This window comes from Pinus tabuliformis, chromosome 6 (genome assembly GCF_031772625.1).
Source record: "Pinus tabuliformis cultivar Carrire ecotype Pingquan chromosome 6, CPIR1, whole genome shotgun sequence".
Lineage (NCBI taxonomy): Eukaryota > Viridiplantae > Streptophyta > Pinopsida > Pinales > Pinaceae > Pinus > Pinus tabuliformis.
In genome coordinates, this window is record NC_142292.1 from 1,341,087,284 (window position 1) to 1,341,110,435 (window position 23,152).

At 39.4% G+C, this 23,152-nt stretch overlaps 1 pseudogene; it reads left to right on the top strand.

The window, feature by feature from the left end:
* The first annotated feature begins 2,245 nt into the window (after window positions 1–2,245).
* The window catches only part of LOC149263555 (protein-tyrosine-phosphatase IBR5 pseudogene), a 66,037-nt pseudogene continuing 45,130 nt past the window's right edge, over window positions 2,246–23,152 (top strand).

The window sequence follows — 23,152 nt, forward strand, 5'->3', positions numbered from 1 at the left end:
TACTATTGGCCCACGCTTCATCAAGATGTCAGAAGGTATATCAGCCAATGTGACCAATGCCAAAGGATGGGGAAACCGACTCCAAGGGACGAAATGCCTCTCCAACCTCAAGTGACTCTTGAGCCATTTGAGAAGTGGGGTATGGATTTTGTGGGTCCAATCAATCCTCCTTCGAGGCAAAGGTCTTACATCATTGTGTGCACGGACTACCTGACAAAGTGGGCAGAAACCAAGGCAATCAAAGCAGCGACAGAAGAAAAGGTGGCCGAGTTCTTAAGAGAAAACATCTTCTACAAATTTGGCTACCCAAGAGAGCTAGTCACTGATCAAGGAAGCCAATTCACCTCCAACTTAATTGAAGACCTACTCACTCATCAAAAAATCAAGCATAGGACTTCCACCCCCTATCATCCTCAAGCAAATGGGCAGGTGGAAGTCACCAATAGAGCATTGGAAGGGATCTTAACTAAGGTGGTGAGCAGCAGTAGAAAAGATTGGGCATATCGCCTTGTTGAGGCCACATGGGCTTACAACACCACTTGGAAGACCACAACCGGCTTCACACCTTATGAGCTGGTTTATGGGAAGAGAGCTTTGCTGTCAATTGAGTTCGAGTACAACACCTTGAGGATGGCAGCTCAGCTGGACCTGGATCTCAGCCATGCCCAACAAGAAAGGTTATTGCAGTTGAATGGATTGGACGAGCACCGAATGCAGGCCCTTCTCCACTCAGAAGTGGTTCAACTTCAGAGGAAGGTGTGGCATGACCAACACCTCAATGACAAGCAATTTCAGCCAAGAGATTGGGCGCTGTTGTATGATTCCAGGCATAAGGATTTCAAGGGGAAGCTGAGAACCAGATGGCTGGGACCATATGCAGTGGAAAAATGTAATGACAATGGGTCTGTTCTTATTCGGACCATTGATGAGGAGGCCATCCCCATGCTTGTCAATGGGCATCGACTAAAGATCTACAGAAACACTCTTTCAAGGCAAGAATTCATCAAAACTGTGGAAAAATCAGCGCTGGTCATAGAGAAGGGTTCTGCCTCTGTTTTGGGCATACCCTGAACATCTCAAAAAGAGAAAAAACAAAAAATAAAAAAATAAAAATAAAATAAAAAAATAAAGATCCTTGGGTGAAAACCTTTCTGAGGCTCTGAAGGCAGATGGTAGGGGTGAAAACCTCATTGAGGCGTCCCTGCTGTCTTCTGAAAATGTGTGAAAAAAGACCCTTGGGTGAAAACCTCTCTGAGGCGCTCAAGGCAAATGGTAAGGGTGAAAACCTCATGGAGGCGCCCCTGCTATCTTTCAAAAAAAAAAAAAAAAAAGAAAAAACAAGCAAAGAAACAAGGAAAACAGGTTCAAGATTTTATAATTCATGCAGGTTGCAGGTGTTCCATGCAGGGAAAGAGGTCCCTCAACTCAAAGACAAGTGTCCCTATTATGCTACCAGGTGACCTCACCAGCACTCCCTCTAGAAACACTCATCTCTTCCAAGGTCTGGGCATGATTTGATCACAGTTTAGCCTTCTACAGGAAGCTACAGGACTTTCTACAGGAAGTTCTGTATTTCTACAGGAAACTTCCTGTAGAATCTTTGGACGGCCCAGAACCGACTGTGTGGGGAGATCTAACGCCCGAGGTCCGACACGGAGGCATGCAAGCTAATGTTTTCTCCATCACGCACTGTTGTCGCCTCCTTCTACCACCCCAGTCGCCATGCAATGGAAATACCTACACAGTCAAATCAGAACGTTGAATTCTCAGAGGAAGTGATTCTCAAATGGAATAAAGGATGCAGAGACACCATGCACTACTTATCAAAGCCATCCGAGGATTCTGCGACCGTGACCGTGATGCCACCATCTCCACCGTTTCGGCATGCACCCGAGGAGGACAAACTGCTACAAGACATCCTACAGGAATACCGTAGCAGTTCATCCAGCTAAAGTGTACACCATCAAGGTGCCTGCAACACCTAAAGCGGGCACATGCACCATCCGCAGCCAGGTAATAAGCTTCGTAACCAACAGCAGTCTGCAAGGAGGAACCCCTGTGCCTGTGCATGAAGCAGCAGCAGGCAGATTCGTCACCCTCATCCCGAAACCTGAAAATCACGTTGTGGCCACACAGGTAAGTGCCTCACCCTTTTTTCGTCAAATTACATGAACAATGCTCTGAAATGTTTGCAAGTGTGAAAATGAATGGGTTGAGCAGTCGGGTAGCCATTCAACTGGCCACCATGACCAGTCTGATGGTCTCGTTAGATTCGGAAAGTGTTGGTCGTGTCAAGCAAAACGGGAAATGGACACGTGGGAAGCGTCCAGTTGGGGAGAAGCGGCAATCTAACAGAAATGGTGGTGGCAGATCTGCAGGGAATGATGTGGCGGTCAGGGAGACTTGCAGTGAAATGAATTGGTGACGTCGTCCAATGGTCCGGTAGGGACAGCTCACCCCCGCGCCACGAATTCCGCAGGGATTCAAATCTACTGGCTAGATCGTCACTCCACTCATTTATCATCAGCCGTTTTGTAGTCGAGTAAGCGTCCGAATTTCCCTGAAGCTCGTTACTCCAATTCTTCGACTTGTTCCAACGTCTGGTGGTTGCACAGAAGGCGCAGAACCACTGACGTGCTCTCTGGAACCTGTGCACGACTTCTACAGGAAGCTGCGCTACAGGAAGCTCGCCGCTACAGAGGAAATCGATCTATTCACGTCAAAGGTGGCGAATTGGGAAAGGTAAGCCTGAACCTTTTCCTCCCATGCAATTGGTTGGAAGGGTGGCAAAGTCGACGTCCTCAAAAAAGTAAAACTACAGTCTGAGCATAAAATTGCAAGCGTCGTCTTCCTTTTGCATGAAAATTGTCGTCGTAGTATATGCGGGGTTTTCTATAAGATGTGGTTCGTAATTGAGCCCCTGTCAAGGCTCACCTGTAGATAGCCAAGAATTCACGAATTGTGTGCTTGACGGAGGCTTAATTCTATGCTCTGTCTCAAGAAATCTGAAAGGCCCATCTTTTGATACGCACCAGCCACCTCTAGCTAACATAGCAAGCTTTCACCATGCCGGGTGGATTCATTAGGAAGGAACCGACAGACTCAAAGAAGCTACGGGAAAACCCTGAGGTGGTAGAACTGTTCTCTCGTGCACAATGGATGTCGTTCTGCGACAAGCTTCAAGGTTATGATGATGAGGTGGCAGAGGAATTCCTGCGAGCTTTGAAGCCAAAATCAAAAACGCTGGCCGTTGTAAATTTCAGGGGTTTGAATCTCAGACTCGCCCCACAGTTCATCAACAGAGTCACTCATCTCCCAATGGGGGTACCGTGGGATAAGGAGGAGAGAAAACTAGGCCAGAAGGCTAAAAAGGAGTTCTTTTTACCGGAGGAGCAATTCTCAGAGGATAAGAACGGGGTTCGCAGAGCTAGCCTACAGCCGCTTTGGAGTGAGGTCAGCCTCCAAATTATGAAATATATCACGTGCGAAGGACGATTTAGCATTGTATATGGGTACCATTTCCGGCTGCTCACAGAACTTAGGCACCAGATGGACCTACCTTCAGAAAACAAGCTAAGTATTCCCTACTTCCTTCTGCAGTCCATGACTGAATGTGCCACCAAATTATGAGAGGGCACGCCAGACCAGGTAGCCCATCATGGGCTCATTAAGCTCCTTGTGGAGGATGCACTCCACACATACACCGTCCCTCTCTCGTGGGAAGCCTTCCGAAATCTGACTAAGGATGGCGATATCAAAATGTTGACCGAGGAGCTTACTTCCTCCAGCAGCGAGGAGAAGGAGCCAATACACACAGAGAAGAAATGGAAAGGCCAAGAAACCGCGGCCAAAGCACCGAAGAAAGAACAAAAACGGAAACAAGAGAAACACCAGGTTGCCGAAAAGGAGGATGACAAATCCACATTGACACGCAGGGAGAAAAGGTTACAACGTAGAGTGGAAAAGACTGAACAAGTCCACGTCAGTAAAGGAACCTCGAAAGCAGCATCAGCAAAGTCAAAAGACAAAGCACCCTCAGCCAAACAGGCTAAAACGGTGCCACCTGTTTCTACAGGAAAGTCAAAAACAGCTTCTACAGGATGCCAGAAATCAGCAACTACATGGCCTTCTATAGGAAGCCCTAAAAAAGGTAAACCAAGGGAGAAGACAGATGAAATTCTTGCAAGGGAGGCAACAGCCGTGTTGGCCACCCTTAGCACACCTCCCAAGCCGAGGGAAAAACGAAAGAGGGAGATCCCTCTGTATTTCAAAGCACGGAGGAGTGTAAGGATCAAAACAGGCAGGCCCCAACCTCCATCCAGCAGCCCAATTACTATAGAGGACACCCCTACCTCGCCAAGGGAGAGGTCCCCCTCAAAAATATCAGTCACTTATGAGCGGGGGAGCCCAAAGACAACTGCTTGGAAGGAGAGAATGGACAGGTTGGCTTCGAAAACCCCACTACAGGATGCTGAGGCCGTTCTACAGGAAACATTGGCCCGGCTCAAGGAGACAGAGAAAATGGAGGGAGAGGCAGCCACATCACCACTTAGGGAAGACGGAGTAGAGCCACCGAGGGAAGAAGAGAAAGAGCATATTCCGGAACCTAGTCCCCAGCCAAGCTTGAGCTCGTATTATAACTTCTTGGAGGCTGGAAAAATTATCCCACAGAAATTCACTGTGCCACTTTTCTTTGCATTGGAGGAAGAAAGAGTGAGAACTCACACGTGGATGAAAATAGCTAAATCAAAAGGAGTGGCAGATATAGGCCCCTTGGAGGAACAACTCAAGGAGGCACGAAAAGAATTAGCTATGGCCAAACACGTGGCAAACTGCCAGCGGGTATTCCTACAGGAAGAGAATGAGAAACTTAAACTGCAGCTACAGGAACTGAAGAAAGAAAAGGGCACATCATCAGGGGACACTACAGCAGAACATCAAGGCAAAGAAGGACTGCAAGTTGGTCTTGGGGAGCCAACCTCGCATCTACAGGAAAGGGAACTGCAAGCACAAATCGAGATACAAGCTCTCAAACAGCAGTTGCAGCAAAAAGAGGCACAACTGGCCTGCATGGCCAGTTGGGCCATGGATGCTCTACAATGCAGACAACCGGCCAAATCTTATGGCTTGTACCTACGGGACTAGTGGCTGCAATTTCAAATCAATGCATTGGCACAGAGGGGTATCTCCCAAATCCAAGACCCCCAGCAGTTCAAAGAGTTATGCAATAGCAGTTCATCAGAGGACAAGGCCAAACTATCAGAGTTCTATCTCCATAATTTGGCCCTTCCTAATGTGACTTCATGGGATCCCAACACAACTGTAGGAAATATGCAGTTGATGGCATTTGCCTCATGGTTGAACCATGAAGAAAAGAGAGCAGCGGAAGTCAAAGAGGTCATGAACCGAGAGTTACATGAGCCACTGCTGATTAGAGCAGAGCCAGGGGATCCCACTGCATTGATATCGGCCCACCAACACTTAGCCACCAACCCTCAAACGTTATTGAAATACATGGATCAGCAGGCCCAGGCTATAGCACATTTCGAGGATATGGAGCGACTATTAGGGGAGAACTGTGTTCATGCTTGCACCCGCCGATGGAACACATTGTCCCACAGCCTTAAAATCAGAGAATATCACACTCCAACTCGAATGAGGGAAGCTCTAGCACGGGTGCCCCTCTACAAGAAGTCCATACAGAACCTCCAAGCCAGCTGGATTGGCCTCAAGCTAAGCCCACCTCTGCTGTTAGGATTGATGGAAGGCAGCACAGAAAAAGAAGAGCATAAGCAGTGGGAAGAGGTGGAAAGGAAGGCTGGGTTCCATGCCAGTGAGGAGGAGACTACTTCTGAAGCCTGGGATGTGAGGGTGGCGGTGAAAGCAATGAAGGACGAGGAGCTGGATTAGTTGCTCAGGGATGAGAAATCATTTTAGCTGGGGGGTGATGATGAGCCCCAAATTTGGTAACATTTTGGGCTCATTTGGCCTAACTACCTTTGCTCAATCCTTCATTTTTCATAACTTATGCATCATTTTTTAGTATGTTTATGTCATTTGTATGAATAAGGGCAGTCACTATTCCTAGGTGGCTAACACGTGCTCATTTCAGGTTTTTTGACACATGATTGGAACAAAACCGAGCAGATAAGGGCCAGGAGACAGCCAAGATGGGGTTGAGGATTCGTAGGAGGGTTGTCCACAGCATTAAATGGCCTTCCTCGGGATCTTCACCCCCAACTCCGAGCTCCAACAGCCACCACAACCGGATCTAGAAGGCAGCCAAACGGATTTTGAGGAAGCAGTTGTTCACTCCTAGTTTGGTCAGCCAAGTCCCACTGATTTAGGAGGCCAGCTTGGGGCCTCGTGATGTATAAACGATAAGGCTTTAGCCTTCGAAAAGGACTTTTTGAAACATTGTTGCACATTCTGCACTACGAGCTGCTAGCTCTGTTTTTTCTCTTTTGTAGCCATTATTGGCATACTTTTTGACTTATGATTATTATTTCTTAATGGGAAGCAGTCAGATTTGATCTCAGTTTTGAGTTTTTAAAGGAGCCATAGCTCTCGGGGTTGGGCCCAACCTGAGAGCCTAAGGCCTCCTTCTTTTGTATTGTTATCTTTTCTTTCAGCGTTATGGTTTTCTTTACATGCACTTGAAACGCAGTTTGTTGAGTTAGATTTCCTAGTGTGGTTAAGTAGGTTATTGTTAGAAGATAGAGTCGCTCCAGATGTTTAGAATAGAGTAAAGAGATCAGAATTGATAAAAGCTCCAAAAAAGGGTTGCCTGCACTCTCATTTTCACCTCTTTCTAGGGGTTGGAATTGCAGACAGTGTTACCCACCAAAAACATTGGTTTACGTACTCATGCAATCTTTGGTGCAATATTTTCGTTTGTAGTAGTTGTCCATGCGCTCAGACCTCTTGGAATGTTTCTTTGCTTCAATACCATACATGATTCTCTTTGGAAATAACGTTGTTGTTCATTGGTTTCATTAAATAGTTAGAATAGGTTAGTCATATTTTGGTTATGTGCAGGACGTGGATGATTTGGTTCAGTTTACACTGTGCAGTGCTACTCCCTCACTCTCTCGTCCTTCTAAGCCTTGCCCAGGCCAACTTCTCATCTCCCAATTAAACCCCTTGTCTCTCAACTACTCTACTACCCACATTACCCTGCCTTTTCGGCCTTCCATTCCCTCTACCCTCCTTCAGACAAACTAGCTTTACACACCCCCTCATCATCTCATCTCTCTGTCACTAAGTCATTACAAACCTCTCTCCTACCTCCATATCCACCCATGCAGCCTCTTCCACTCACCCATCATCCAAAATCCAATCGTAGAACATCCTGTAGGAATTACTAAACATCCTGTAGAAATTCTGAAACATCCTGTAGAACCCCTGCAGACTTCCTGTAGAAGCTCATAAACTCGGTTTTTGGCAGCCAAACTTTGTGAAACTCTCCGGAAGGGTGTTAGGAACCCCTTAGATACTCTTTGAACCTTCCCAACCTTTTCCAAGCATTTCTCCTCCTTGATCCACCTCTGCACAGTAAAAGCTAGATAAAAGCACATGCATGATAATTCTAATAACTGAAACAAAAATACAAAAAAAATGTTTTCTTCAGATAGAGGTAGTCTAGACACATGCATTCTACCTTCATAGAAGTAATGGCATCTCTTTCAGTAGTTTGCATTTCCATCTCTGCATCAGTAAGACTAGCTGGTAGAATTAGGGTTTGATAGGGTTTGCGTTTCTTGTTGACTTTCAGTTCCTTTCTGCAAGTAGATCAGCTTCCTTTGAGTTAGCTTTCGTCCATCAGTTAAAAAGCTTCTTCTAAGAGCTCATAGAAGTTGGCTTGAGCCCCTAGCAGACTTGTGCCAGCTGACCAAGTGACAGCTGCGGCAAGAGCTAGTACTTGTGCATACAACACAGTCGCTTCCAAGTTTGTTACGAACTACCGGGTTGATAAAACTAAAGAAGGAATCTCCAGGAGTTGTAGAATTATTGCTACAATACTGGAGCCCACCACCTACCTGATGGTTGTTAGAGAGACATGCATGTTTCTGTTGAATTGATGTTGATGTACAGGTGTTGGGTGGAGATACTGATTATCCTGGCGCTACTGCTAAGCTCTGGAGGAGCTTCTTCGACCTCTGGATCTCCTTCAAAACTGCTCACTACCAATCCTGTAGGTGTTGTTTTGTATCCTGTAGGTTTAAAGGACAACAACTTACTTTGTCCATATCTCCCAAAGGGTAGCCTGGATTGAGTTGAAACTTTTTCAGCATGTTGCCATCACCATTATGCACCTCCCCATAGAAACATTTTGGTCAATGGATGCATGTATCTCGAGAAAAGCTAAAAATGGCTAAAGGTGATTGAGGTCAATTTCTTGGAAAATGTGCACTAGAATTTTTTGAAATTTCTTGGGCATCTTAGCAGCATGCACATGCATGTCCCCATGAAATAACCTTTTAAATGGATGTATGGATATTGAGAAAATGCAAAAATGGATGAAGGTGATGGATGCCAATTTCTTGGGAAATGTGCACTAGAATTTGATGAAACTGCTTGAGCATGTTACCATCATCAATATGCATCTCCCCATGAAACATCTTGGCAAATGGATGCATGGTTTTCAAGTTATGGCGAAAACAAATTTCTGCTATATGTATTTTTGTATCCTGTAGTACAACAAATCATCTTGTAGTTTTTTAGGACAACAAAAAAACTGAATGGTAGAAGCTTGAGAATGATGGGTGGATGGTGAAAATAGATGAGGGTGATGGATTGGCATGGCCTTGGCCTTGTTGGATCATTTGAGAAAGGGAGGGGAAAGTCAAAGTTTGACTTCTTTTCACTAGGCTTGACCAATTTTCCTTTTGGTACTAACTTGTTCTTGTTGCTTGCAGATGTTGAAGAGTACATGCATTTATCAAAGAGATGCATGGAGCAAGGATTTATTTTTTTTCTCTTTTTTCTTCTAGGCCCACTAGCTGCCTCAATGAGGTTTTCAACTAGTATGTCTACCTAGGCGCCTCAAAGGAGGTTTTCACCTAGGATCTTATCTTTCTTCTCTTCTTTCTTTTTTCCCAACCCATTGACCGCCTCATGGATGTTTTCAATCAATGAGCCAATCTGCGACGCCTCAAAGCAGGTTTTCACCTGAGATTTTTATTTTTTCTCTTATTTTTCATTTTTTTTTTTTTTACTCTACCCTACTTGAAAAACAAAATCACTTTCATGTATAAGAATACTTCCAATGGAACCATGTGCACATCAAGATGATAGAAAAACTGACGTGTAGGCTTCAGATGTATGCTTTGACATTTCCCTGAATTTGAGAGATGAAATGATATGAATTTGATGATATCAAGCACAATTGAAGAAGAGGGTGTTGTTGCAACTTAATGACTATCCAGAACCATATTTCAATATAGTTGTGATGCCCCTAGTCCACTTGCTGATTTGGATCATTCTTCATGTCTTCTTTTACCATGACCTTCAAATATTCCTCTTTTTGCTGATTGTTCTCTTCAACACATGGAGGATTTGATGGTAGCCATGACAAAGTTCTCTTGATCTCTTATTTTTATGTCTACTCTTCATCAATCGCAACCCATGGTTCTATGGTCTTCTTATTTGAATCCTCTTCTTTTGGATTTGGTACTTCAACGATATCAAGATGATCTATTTTTTGCAATACTCTTTCTGAGCTATGGTGAATACCATTGATCTCAGGAGGAGATGTTTGAAATTGTTGTACCTCAGCATTGTAAGTGGGCTAAGCTACTTCAATGTGTGGGTTTGGGAATGGTGGTACAGGTAGTTGAGTGGGAGTGTATATTTGAGATGGATGTGGATGGGGTTGTGGTTGTAGTGGAGGTGAATGGTAAGGATAACATGGAGTTTGGTATGGAGGATATTGAAGAATATATTGATGATATTGTGGATGGCTCCCATAAGTTCCTTTCCAACCTTGTTGCCAAGATTGGTTTTCAGGTTGAGATGGCCAATGTTGCCAAGGAAAAGTTGTGTTCCAATTACTTTGAGGTGGATGTGCATAAGCTTGAAATTGTGAATTAGGCTCTTGCATCATATCAGGCTGAATAGGCTCGCATGGTCCTCTTGCAGCTACATAACATTACTGCATTGGCAATTGAGTTGCTCCATTGTCCTCTTCGTGAAATTCCTTCAACCTTGGTAATGAGGAGAAACATTTAACATCATGTGATTCTGCATGGACAACACAAACATATTCTTTTTGATCATTTTGTATTCTTAACATTTCTACTTATTTCGTTAGATTGCTAATAATTTCTATTTTAAAGTCATCAAACAAATTTCCAAGTTTAGCTTGACTTACCAATTTTGATGTTGATTTACCTACTCTTGTTTATCCTCTTGATATGTGTTTGCATGTTTCACAAGTTTCCTCAAATGACAATTGATATACATCACCTCTACTCGTGAGATTAAGGAGATCAATCCATTCATCCTTAATTGTTCTAAGTAAGAGGGTTTTTAGTGTGTTGGATCCTAAATAATGTAGTTTTCCCCTCTTAACATTATACATGAACCTCTCTATTAGATCCTCTAGACTCTCATCTTCTCTTTGATTCATTCTAAATATTTCCTTTTTAATATCGTGATCTTTATATTTTTATACGAATATCTTTCGCATATCATTCCATGATATTATTGAATTGGTCCCTAAACTGATGAACCATTTAAGAGCTCTATCCTTCAGTGTTGCCGGAAGCAATCTCAGTTTTTGAGCTTTTAGTAAGTAACCATAAGATCTACAAACAATTTCAAATTCAAAGAGAAAGGTTTCTGAATCGTTTAACCTTAGCCCATGAAATTTCGGAAGATAAGATGGAGGGATGTTCTTCACGTGCACACTACCATCAATATCTTAAATGGGAAATCCGAGAGGATCTTCCTCACTGTCATCATCTCCATCCATTTCTTCTACATTTTTTGCCACTTTCTTCTTGTACCTGCAAAAGTGAATGGTGATGTGGCTCTTACTGCAGCACGTGATCAAATGGGGGGGTTGGTTTGGTGTTGGAGATTGTTTGTTTTGTTTTTATGATTGAATGAAAACACTAATGCAATGAACTTTTGAAATGAAATATGCCTAATGCAATTAATTTTTATTTTTTCAAAAACAAAAAGAAATGAATCAACTAGAGAAGAAAACAATGCATAAAATTTTGACACCTTCCCAGCAACGGCACCAAAAAGTGATGAGCCTTGGTATTGCAACACGAATGCTACAACCCCCAAGGCTACCGACTTTAATTATCAACTTGGGGTTTGTACAAACTTAAGAGGTGTCAACCCTATATGTGCAACATACAATGTGTCCTTTCTTTGCATTCATGATGTAATGAAGTGCATGTACTAAAGTCAAATCTTAAACTAATTGCAGAAAATGAAATGTTCGAAAGGGAACCTTAACCTATTGCAAGAAAGAAAGTACAACGAAAGATATGGAAGTTCAATGCTATTCACACAAATTCCTAATTAATTTCCAAGAAACTATGCTTTACAATAATGATAAATTATCATGAAGCAAATACTACTATCTAAGCATGGAAGCAAGAAGCATCGAACATCACTAATGTGCAAGTAAAGGGACTAAAATAAATCTATTTTTGTCTTTTTGTCTTTTCTTGCAAAACCAAGTATGCAAACTAATGTATTTTGGTGATGTGGCAGGTGAATTAAGGATGTGGGAGGATGGCTGGAAGGGTTAGGAGAGGGTTGGATGGTCTGGGAGATCTTTGGAGGCTTTTGGTGACTTTCTATAGGTTTTCTCTCAATTCGACCTCAAAACAGGCCATTTCAGAAAAACCTACAAGATGTACTAGAAACCTACAGGATGATCCTATAGGAATTACAGTGAACCTACAAGATACAACCGAGAGAAAAATGTGAGGTTTTGAAGGTAATGGGAGGCCTAGGAAAGGTGTGTGATCGGTGGAATGGAGTGGGAAAATACCTAGGATCACTCAAAACTCAAAACCAAAGTCGGGAGATGGATGGATTTGCTCAAAAATCTTGGAGAAGTTTCCTTGTGAAATGATGAAATTGGTGAGGGTTTAATGACCAAGAAAATCAAATACAAATTGGATGGGACAATTTTTTTTATTAACTAGGATGTTTTAGGTCCCTATTCCAAGTGGAATCAGTCAAAAAGACCTATGTTAACCCATGCAGAAAAAAATAAAAATAAAAAATAAAATAAAAAAAATTACTAGTCGAAAATCTAGAAATTTGAGAACTAGTGGGCTAGTAAATATAAGAAATGCCTAACCAAATCAAGTGCAAATGCAATGGGGTAATTTTTGTTATGAACTAGAATGTTTTTATGATCTAATGCAAGTGGAATCAATTTTATTGAAGCTCATTAGGATGCTCTAAAAAATATTATAAATTTATTGTTCTTTCCTAAAAATGAGGTCAAGCAATTTAGACTTGGGAATAAGAAGACTAATCCAAGCAGCTCAATGATTACTATGAACTTCCAAAGCTTTTCCAAAGATGCAATAATTCTTGTGATCCTGTAAAAGAACTTACATCAACTATTTAACTCAATCTTACAACAAGAAATCATTAATTCTAAATGCAGAAATAGAAAGAAATAGAAGCTAGAGATGCATGTGAATAAGCAATGAAAAGAAGGAAATAAAATGATACCAAAGAGCTCTAAGGTTCCTGGGATGGCCAAGCCCAAGGAAACTCAGAGACCTATGGAGGATAACAAGATTTAGAAGCTGAACATGACACCAATCTTCATTATTTTCATCAATAGAATTACATTCCTGCAAGAAAATACAAAGGAGCTAAAAAAGTACAAGCTATCTCCACAATAACACTAATCAAAATCTCCTCCTAGAGGAAAATTTGACTTGTTACTTGTACAAAATGATTAGGAATCATTCCCCATGAATGGAGGAATTTTTCCCAATCAAAATCCCTTGATTAGTGTACTAGGAATTTGCATTAAATGGCAAGAAACACATTCCTATATTTTCTCAATCATTCCTTAGAGGAAAATTCAACTTGGTACTTATACAAAGTGATTAAGAATCATTCCCCATGGATGGAGGAAGATTTCCCCACCAAAATCCCTTGATTAGTGGATCTTCTCCCTCGATTGGTGGATCTGCTCCCTTGATTAGTGGAACACATTCCTAGATTTTCTCAATCATTGGAGTTCCACAATTTGTGCCATAATTCCATAATATATTGTTGACTTATTATTTATTATTGATCCTCCAATAGTAGGGAACAAGTCTCTAAATTATTTCCTCCTCCAACTCTTCATAATCTACCTAATATTCTCATAATATTCCACAAAAATAAATAATATTAGGCACAAATATTCAATTATTCATAAACCTTCGTAACGAATATATTAAAGTTAAAAATAAATTATCTAATGCAAATAGAGAGGTTTAATGTGTTTGAAGGATGGTCATAGGCCATAACTTATGTTTTAAATTAGAGGCATGGGCCTTAATTTATGTCTAATTTAGAGGCCCATCAAGTGTTTGGAGTCCACCACTCTAAATACATCCAGTACACCCATAGCATATTGGGGGCACATAGGCCCCTACATATTGTTATCATCCTTTGGAGGATATCGTGCCAAGTTGGGCCGAGATGTTTGAATCCCCTTTTCGAGCACTCAAAACACAATGGCACTCCACAAAGTCCTCCTGCTAGGGGGCATCATTCCCACCTTGGCGTACCAAATCATTCCCTTCCTTCACATATGCTTGAGGTAAGTATGCCATGCTTGGGGGCATGATGGTTTTCCCCTGGCCATATTCTCAATTGATTAACATAAGTCTCGGCCTAGATCCCACCAGATCTACCTATTGTCGATTATCCTCCCATTCCTTGGATATTTTGTCCTACCAACCTCTCCGGAAAGTCATATTCACATAGCATATTGTAGACATTTGATACCATATCTTCAAATATTCTACTCTATGTCATACCACCTAGTCCCCATGTTTGACGTAGTGGGTGAGGATGATTCTAGACCTCCTCTAGTAGCTCATTCTCATTTCCTCTTCCCTTAATTCTTCACCACGAACCATCATTCCAAGAAGCATTGAGGCCATCGTTAGACAAGTAAGGCCACTTGCCTAAAAGTCGTAGACCCTGATTCCAATGGTCGGTTTGTTTGCTACAACATCGACAAGATTTAGGGCCTTCTCCTCCTCTCCAAATTCACCACATCTCACTTAGAAAATGAATTAAATTGGAGGGAAAGTATCCTTTTATAGGAAAACCCACATTTTTTTTTTGCACATTGCGACTAAACTGTAGCTCCATCTGACAAACCTTCAGCACCATTGGAAATCTCTGCTTGAGTACTATAAAGGGTCTTTCTCAATTTTTGATGATTTGATACTTCACCAAGAAGCCATTTTTCCAAGAAGGGTCACGTCGTCGCCTCTCAAAATTGAATTTCTTCATAAGGCAACACTTGTACTTTGAGGTCCACCTCCTCTTAATACTTGGCATCCCACGTGTTGATTTTTTTCATGAGTAACCATCATTTACTCATGCCTTCATGGTCCCCACCAGGCCTATTATGTGTGGCAGCGTCATCGAGTCAACCATGTTCAGAGCATTTGCAATGAGTCACATTTGCATCCATGGAGTCTATTTCGCATCCCATTATATCATGTCAAAATATTCCATCAATATTTTCATACCATTCATCCTGTGTTTCCCATTTTGGCCTCTAGTCATAGTGTCCCCCATCCCCTCCAGAGTCGAGTTAGTCGCTGCCAGGTCAACCATGCACTTTATGCTCTGACAAGGGAAGTCATGTGTTTGTCCCTGAGTCCCACATTTTCCATTGTCCCTAGTGTCAATCCAACTGTCACATTACTATTTTCCCCCGTGCCTTAGTTAAGGATCCTCATTGTCTCACCTATCGCGGGCCCTATTCTGTCGACATCAGCTCATTTATTCTAGAATAATGGCCTAAAAGGCGATGTATCTTGGTTCTAGCTTCCACTCTTGTTTGGTGCCTTGGATCAAGCAAAGAGACTCATCATTTCCCATTGACTTGCTTGTTTCATGTTCGCGATTCATACACTTGATGGTCCAGTGATGCAACAGATTTTACCAGTGATTCCTGGGTGTGTGTGAGATGTTTCAAACCTCACGAGGGGGTGACCCTTCAAGTACCCTCCCACATGCCCAAATGCATTCATATTATGCTACAGCCTCAGATGTAGTTCCGCAGATTTGATGGGTTCGGTTCCTACTGATCGCATTGTTCATAGCATGCATGTCTCCTTCAGATGATCCATTCAATTTTGCAAAGCCCTTCCCTGTTCAGCAAGGCTTCCTTGGTTGTTCTACCCTCTCTCCAATCCATTTTTTGAGGGAAGGGCCATTATATCTCATGTACTAAGATGATCTTGTATTCATTCCTAACTCATGTTTTTTCCAGGTGCATTATGTATATGGGACACATTGTATTATTTTATGGCTCAGTAATGCCAACATGTCATGTACAATTCAAAATGTACTTCATTGCTCAGTTTTATGTTTTTGGGCACACCATTATTTTTGTACTAAGTTATATCGGCAGTTATAGGTATGCCTCCCCTGCCTCACTGAGATCGTACCACAACATAAAATTAGACTTGCATTGGTCTCACCCCCTCTGTCCATATCCTCTTTCGCTTCAACTCTATTGCTCTCTCTCTCTCTCTCTCTCTCTCTCTCTCTCTCTCTCTCTCTCTGAATCCACTTTGTCATCTAGTGATTATGTCTTTGAAATGTACTTAGGTCATAAGTTTTACTCCTAACACCCGTATGTTGGGGGACAATCTGTTATCAAAAAAAAATTGATCATCTAGCCTAATTTACAAGATGGATCAAAGTATACCATGTAATGCCAATTTTACCATAGTAAAATTGCTTTCAATGTGAGAAATTACTTAATAAACCACATTTTTTAAGTAATTTATAATTAAACCCTTGAAGAATAATTAAGTAATCACTATATATTTAATTTTATTCTAGGAATAATTAATTAAACTATTGATTAATTAATATTCTTTGTCATATTTGACCCAATTATGTAAAATAAACAGATAAATTATTAATTATCTTATTTTCTCTAGGAATAATTAATTAATCACTAATTAATTACTGTTCCTTGTCAAGTTTGACTAAATCTCTCAGGAATAATTAAATATATTATTATTTGTTTATTATTCCTTAACCACATTTCATGAGATGATAAATAAATCATTTATTTATTATTTCTGATTTATTTATTATTTCTAAATAAAATTTTAAATATTTTTCTGTCCTAACCAAATATAATAAAATATTCCAATTGGTTATTCCAAAAATGGGGTTAATAATATTTTATTATTGCTCATTATTCGAGGATAACTCAATAGTTTGTTATAAATAGAAGGATTTTCCATTCATTATTCACTTTTGATTATTTTCATCGTTGCACTCACTGTCGTAACTCTGATTATTATCATTGTCGCACACTATTTTTCTTGCATTTGAGTTCCCATTGACCTCAAACATTTTATTTGTTGTGTTTAAACATTATAGAGGAGAGAGAATCTAGACAAACTGAACATGTTTGAGAATAGCCAAGAACTCATCCCATAGAGGGGGACTGGTAACATTTATTTGTTCCCGTCATAGGTGTTATTTAATCAAATCTATTGCATATCTAGTTTCCATTGGATTATTGGAGTTACCCGCATTTATTACTATTCCATTTTGTTGTTTAACTGTGATTGTGGCATAGATCAGGACTTTGGCATGTTTTGCTTCTATCATTCGCTGCAAATCTACAATGTTTAGTAGTGATTTATATTGTTGAGATTGTTTGTCATCCACAGTCTTAGGTGATTTCTTTCCATACATTTTTTAGAAAAAAAACACTATAACAATGAGCATTTTCAAAATTCCTCCCTAATGTTTGCAATTTGTCTATGACAACACCTTCATATGTCTTCTTTAAGATATCTCATGCTTTTTTAGATGATATTGCCCCACTGATTCTTGGAAATATAGATTCTTCAAGAGCGCTTCCTATAAGTGAAAGTGCTTCATTATTTTTCTTAATAAGTTCCTTAAGAGATTTATTTTCATCATAACTTAATTCTTCAAATTCATTAGGCGAAGGCATTGTGTATCCATCAATTACAAGTTCCCATAAATCTTTAGTGATGGATATAGGTTACATGTGTTTTCTCCAATAAAAATAGTTTGTGCTAACAAGTTTAGGCAATACAATACTTCTTGTTTCCATGAGGAGAGTAAGAGAGAGTGATAGAGAGAAAATGCACAAAAGAACACAATGTGTTCCACCACGGGACAAGAACCAAATGTCCCAAAAATTGAGACTCAACCACCACCACAAAATATCATGAGAGTACAAGTTGGCGCAACAAAAACACAATTACAATCAATTTTTCTTTCAAAAAAAATAATCACTAATGAAGGTGATGAATACTTCTCACCTTATATTTTTATCTCACATACAAATCTTTTCTTTTTAACTCAATTCTTTCAAAAATTACAACTTATCTCCTTTTGTTATTTCAAACCATCTTATATCTCCCTTGATTAGAAGAAATATTAATTCTCCCTTTTTACAACCTTATAAAACACATTTTACTTCTTATATCTCCCTTATTAAAAATGTTAATCCCTTTTACACAAAGTCTCTTTCACAAAACAAGAGGGTTGGCAAGCAACAAGTCCCTTCCAATGCAAAAAGTCTTGTGGGACCGGTTCGGGTAGATTTAGTATAGTCCTAAGTTGGACGAGAACAATTCAGGTAGATTTAGTATAGTCTTAGGTTGGATAGGAATGGTTCGAGTAAATTTAGTATAGTGCTCCAATTCCCACTAAAGAATAAGCAACAGATCCCATTGTAGTTTACCAAGTAGCAAAGGCAGCATTCACGGGCACCAATTTAAGTAATGGACGTATCGTTGTATCATAAGATTTTGCACATTTTATTCTATTATGACTTTTTACACATGCCACCTAGTTCCATTTCTAGTTCCAGTCCCAACTACAGAGCAATCACCTGTAGCACTTCTGTTAGTAGGAAGAATCTATTCCTTTCTTCTTAGCGGCGAATTCTCAAGGAATGAAATACGATCTACCCATGCCACCTTTGCACCAATGAATTTACCACTTCAAGGTTTTCTATCCACAAAGTCAATGATATCTTTCAATTGTTTTCCAAATAATTTAATCTATGTATATAAGTCGATTGATTAGTTTATCATGCTTAGATATTTATTTATGAATCATATTTTCTAACTTTGTAACCAGAGAACCCACAGTAACAACCATTTTTCGTCAACGTTTCAAATCCTAACAGGGATCCATCATCACGACTTCTCTTCTTTAATGATGATAGTAGAAGAGCTTGAATGAGGGTTTTTAATAGTTTTTAATAGTTTTGAGGTGAGAAGATTTAAATGAATGTCGGCTTGTTTTAATAATTTTTATTTATTATTTATCCTTATTTATAATTAATTTCAAAGTATTTTAAATTAGTTTCAAAAAACTATTTATTAATGTAATAATAAATAAATACTTTGATTATTTAATCTTTATCATCAATATTTACTACTAAATGTTTAAATTTATTATTAATGGTTTAATTCAGTTAATAGATTTATTAGTAGATCCCAAATAATCAATCAAAATTATTATAATAATATTCAATATATATTAATATTAATATGTGAATATATAAATATTTAAATTATTAGTGTATTAGTATGAATCATATTCTTTTTATAGATTTATGATTGTATATTAATATATTTAATTACATGTTAGTAATTTAAATAAGTTGAATAATAAAATTGCTATTTTTATAATTGCTGATGTTGGTTAGGTTAAAGCATAATGTTAAGTCATCCCGCGGTTGGTGAACTAAATAGGCCTCAAGACCATCACGCGCAGGCGAGCGAGATACCAAACTCAATTCACCCTTCAGGCGTTAGGGAAGGGATGGCTCACGCGGATAAAATACTCGGGGATCCAGGTTGATCCAAAGACCATACGCAAATTTAAGAATAACATGTATGAAAAGATCTATTTAATCATATACCTTCGAGAACTTCGCTGCTCAGCACATAAGGTTAACGTTACTCCTCATTGTAAGAACTTTGCTCCTTAGTTCATTAGTATTTGACATGTTCCATGTCTTTGAGAACTTCGTTCTTCAATACAGAAGGTTAACATTATTCCTCACTATGAAAAGAACATCGTTGCTCAGCTCAAAAGGTTAATGTTACCCCTCACTATTAATACTCCTCTCATTTGGAAAGCATGCATAGTCTATTTATATCTGGGCTTGGATTTTCATGGACTGTTTGTGTATTTTGATATATGTGTATATAACCGAGAAGTAGGAAGCATTTCCCGCGGGAATTTTTATTTATAAGTGTAATCGCATATTAGAAATATCTAAGGATTAAAGAGGTGATCCTGCTACTCCACGCTGCGATGACAGGAGCAATGACAGGTGGCGAAGAAGATACCTCATAAAAGTACCACAACCCTCAAACCACGTTTAAGAAATCACCTCTAATAAATTTCATATATGGCTTGATACCTTGTCAATATGCATTCAAATTCCCATTCAAACCACGTTTAAGAAATCACCTCTAATAAATTTCATATATGGCTTGATACCTTGTCAATATGCATTCAAATTCCCATGCAGGATGGCAGCAATGCTTAGTTTTAGACTTTAGGTCACGTTTCAAGTCTCTCAGTTTTACATTCATATCTGGGTGGTCTCGTAGGAATTAGATAAATGGGAATTGTTATCCTAATATTTTGAGGCATTGATTGGTATTAGATAATGTCGAAAAACAGCTGCAAGATACCATTAAAGAGATGCCAGGGTATTAGAAAATCTTCAAACGCAGTTTCAGGGAGTAGAAAGGGAGTTGGCCCTCAAAGAAAATTCTTGTACAAGCGACCATTCAGTGCAAATTGGAAACAGAGAAAGCTCAACTTGAGTCTCAGATCGAAGAATACACTAGGGTAGTGGAAAATCTTCAAACGAAGTTTCAGGGATTAGGATTAGAAAGGGAATTGGCCCTCAAAGAAAATGCTTGCACAAGTGCGCACTGCCAAGCCGGAGGAACAGAGGAACCAGGCAGTATGTCGTGTTGTTCTTGGTATGAGAAATTGTTTTGGCACTACAACAATTCAACTACACTGACCTTCCATCTTAGAGCATGTACAAATGTGAGGGGACATCCTTATCGTAGTTGCTAGATTGCCATGGCGTGAGTAGGTCTAAAAATATCATAATCTTAATTGGTTAAATTTTACCCTTTTTGAATTTTTTAAAGTGATGGTCAAGCTAGGCTAGTTAATCGTGTGCGTCATATAATAAGAAAACTATAATAGATGATTGTCTTTTGAACAAAACTAGCTATTGGATTAACAATTGATTCAAATTTAATTATTAGGGAAAAGAAAGGGCCTAATATACTAATGCTTCTTCTCTTACGCAGTTTATTATTAACAATTGGCACATCACTTCACGATGGGATGCTAAGAAAAAATCGTCGAAACAATCGTGGAATAATCGGGTAAAAGAAATTCAAAAAATACAATATATTTTTTATTCAATCGTGGAATAATCGGGTAAAAGAAATTCAAAAAATACAATATATTTTTTATTTTTTTAATAACGGTTTTACTGTTGTGCAGGAAAAAAATATTTAAAATAGTTACCTGACCGCCTAAGCAAATATTCTTCCCTTTTCTATGCCACCGGCATCAGAGCCGAGCGAGATGGAAGTAAATCAACCATCTTTGCCAATGATCCTTTTCTTTGATAACAAAGAAGCAGATTTGGGATTATATAACAAAACAACAGTAACATGTTTCGCTGCCTTCGCTGGTAAGTACTATCGTAAGCCCAGTGCGGAAGAAAGTTTTTATGGCAGGTGTCCCATGAGCACATGCCCTGGAATGGGAAGAACCTGAAACCCGGAATTCTTTTGCCGGGAACTAAATCTGGAACAGGTTTATGTAGAACTAGACAAAACCGCTCCTACTAGAATTAGACAAAAGCATTGAGCTAACTCGACAAGAAAAAATGCTAGCTAATCTGAAAGCTTAGTTTCAGTATGCAATTTTTATAAATGCAAGTCTGCAATCACAAATTCAAGGTAAAATTAAACTTATTTTTGTGCATGTAGTATGTGTTTGAAAAACCTTTCTGTGTCCTGCGTTATGCTGAATATTCATGCTTTTGTAATGATAACTCAGACTCAAGAGAGCAAAATATGGAGCTTCAGTTGTGCTCTATAATTTCTAGATAACTCCGACTCAAAAGAGAAAAGTAGGGAGCTTCAGTTGTGCTCTATAATTTCTGGAGTGAAATTTTCCTTTTCCTTGTGGAAGCATATTAATTTAGTCCTTGTGGAAGCATATTAATGTAAGAGAAATATCAAAACACTACATGAAATCCCTAAATAGTCATCATCAATCTTACAGGTTCGTGCACAAGTGCTTGCGGCGTATACTCTGAATCTTATAGGTTCGTGCACACTCTGAATCTTACAAGTTCGTGCACATGTTCTTGCAGCAGAACACGCTTTTGTTTAAATCAAAAGGTCGTGGCCAATTCCCATGCTATTTCATGAGAAAAAGTCCCTTGCAGGCTACCGTGACCAAGAAGGTGAAGCAAAGGGAGGCCGGGTTTAAAACCAGGAATGGCCAGAACAGGGTGTCAAGCAAACAACAATAGGTGAAGCAAAGGGAGGCTAGGTTTAAAACAAGGAACGGCTAGAACAGGTTCTCAAGCAAACAACAATTGGCAAGCCTGCGACAGTGGGTTCTCGGCTAGAACAGGTTCTCAAGCAAACAACAATTGGCAAGCCTGCGACAGTGGGTTCTCATGCAAACCGTAATTTTGACAGGGAGGCTGTAATTTTGACACAACAGACAATTTTGACACGGCAGACATTCTAGAGGTACATGTTACTATACATATTTAATGTCTATAAATTAATGCTAACATTAAACCAACATTCATTTATATGACTTTTCACTTATTGCTCTAACCTTTAAAACGAAGAATGCTTCGATTTGAGGACAGGGTAGACATTCCAGAGATACATGTTACTTGTTTGTGGAGATAAAGATACATGTTACTATAGACATTTAATGTCTATAAATTAATGCTAACATTAAACCAACATTCAGTCGTTTTCACTTATTATTCTAAGTTTTAAAAGGAAAAATGCTTCACTTATTATTCTAAGTTTTAAAAGGAAAAATGCTTCGATTTGAGGTCAAATAAGACGATAATTCTTTTGATTGGTTAAAACAGAAGATTTGATTAGCTGATTGGTTAGAATTAAAAGAAAAAAAAAACATTAGTTTCAGTGTGGCACTAATACATATTCGTAAAACCTATTACTATAATCCAACCTATTTACTATAATCCCTGCCAGCCCTTTGAGCAAGGACTAATAAAAGAGTGTCATACACACTTTGTAAAAACACATTTTACTTCTTATATCTCCCTTATTAAAAATGTTAATCCCCTTTTACAAAATAAAAGAGACTTCAAGAAACATTCATGTGCACTCCAAACAAAAAGTTTTAATATTTAAAGATTTGTAAAGGAGACTTCAAGAGACATTCACGTGCACTTCAAACAAAAAGTTTTAATATTTAAAAACTAATGAGAAGTCACAACTCAAAAATCCATTAATATTTAAACTTTAAAGTTCACTCCACTATTGTTAGATGTCAAGCATGGAACGATCCCAATTTGAATGAAATCGCAGGAACTCTTGCAAGCTCTAACGCTGTTATGCGTGCAACCAACCAGAACTAATAACGCTCTTCCTATTCTAATAACAATAGCTTTGGACCGAATAGCTTCGGGAGACACAAGGTTGAACATATCTTCAAATTACTCCAACGTTGATACTTACGACTGGTTTAATAATGCACATGGATTGGAGGGTCTTCATGCTTAGATTCTCATCCATAGCTGCACATAGGTCTGGGTCTGCTCCTACTCCACGTTGGTGACTCCTCGTTTGTTGCTCTACAC